Source organism: Pocillopora damicornis, chromosome 13, assembly GCF_964200805.1.
Source record: "Pocillopora damicornis chromosome 13, jaPocDami1.2, whole genome shotgun sequence".
NCBI classification, from domain to species: domain Eukaryota; kingdom Metazoa; phylum Cnidaria; class Anthozoa; order Scleractinia; family Pocilloporidae; genus Pocillopora; species Pocillopora damicornis.
The window spans coordinates 2,389,024-2,390,445 of NC_142682.1; positions in this window are offsets into that span (position 1 = coordinate 2,389,024).

A 1,422-nucleotide genomic window follows, 5' to 3' on the forward strand; every position below is an offset into this window, starting at 1 on the left:
CCATTTTTTGTTTTTGTAATAATTCAATGCATTTTTTCATCTTGAACCTTGTTGCCTTCGCACTTTACGACTTTTTTTGGCGGATTGTGAAACCTTATTCTTTTCGTGTCTGAATAAATTTGGCCTTTCTTTTCAGCAAAGGTCTGTTGTGTTCATAATAAACAAAATAATCCTTGGTTGCATGTAGTTATGAAATTTCTCTTCTCGTGTTCAACTCGATACTCGTTTTCTGTGCTCACCGTGAGATATCGAGTTAAATACGAGAAGAGAAATTCCATATCGATGCGCGCCCGTGTATTATTCTCTGTTTCCTTAAACCAAAAAAAATTGTGACAAATGAAGCGAATAGACACAACAAAACGGAAGAAACATGATGTGTACATCCAAGAAGGCAGAACTTATTCTTTGAGAGAGACCTGAGAAGCTTTCTGTGAAAATATCACAAATGTTCGAACAGTATCTATCTGGATGACTGCGCTCACTCTGTTTGTCAGCCTTAAGCTATTTCTTTCATTATCTTTGCCTCTACTTGCCGCGGGTGTTTGTCAAACGTGCGAGTAAATATGTCTTATTAGACGTTTTGGTGTGTAGTATCGCTGATTAGTTTTTGCTAGGAGGGCACGTTAACGAATCTTGCAATCTGATTGGTTCTTAGCGCGGTCTATATTTTCCTATCTCAGCCCACGAGCACGGTAACGCTTTCATGAGTCGCCGAGTACATTCTTACCTTCGCTACCATTTTTCATAGATTTGTCTCGTTTTTCCGACTGGGCAGTATTTTTAAGCAAAGACGTCGGTTACTACCTCAAGCCGACAAATGACTTATTAATCCTCTCTTTCCTCTCTCCCCAATCACTTCGACAGAAAAATATTGGTTTCGAAATGAATTTGTATGAGCAAGAGTGTCGTTGTCAGATTGTGACAGATACTTATAAAAATAATGTTTCAAAGTTCGTTTGGAAGCCTTTTAAACCACCCTTATCATTACGCAAATGGAAATGTTTCGGTGAGGCATCTCTCTTTAATTTGCATCACCTCTATTTTAACTGTCATTTACTCGCTTAAAATTTGTTCAGTTTATGGAAGGTCTTGCCGTAATTACAGCTCTAAATCATTCGGGTTCTTTCGTGAAGAATTTCGTCGAGTTTTAAAAAATATAAATATATTATTCACCAGCCTAGGTCGATCCGTAAAGGGAAAAACTGAGCCCTCTGTCAAGACTTCTGGCACAGTTTTTCCAATACTGACCTCCCGGCTGGAGAATAACATGTGTATTGTAACGAGTTGTGCGGTATTTTGACGAGCCTGTATGACGAGTCAAAATACAAATAACGATTTAAAATACTCAGCGATACTACACAGCAAAACGTCTAACAGGATATGTATTATCCAGCTGCTTTTTTTTCTACTAAGTATTTCTGC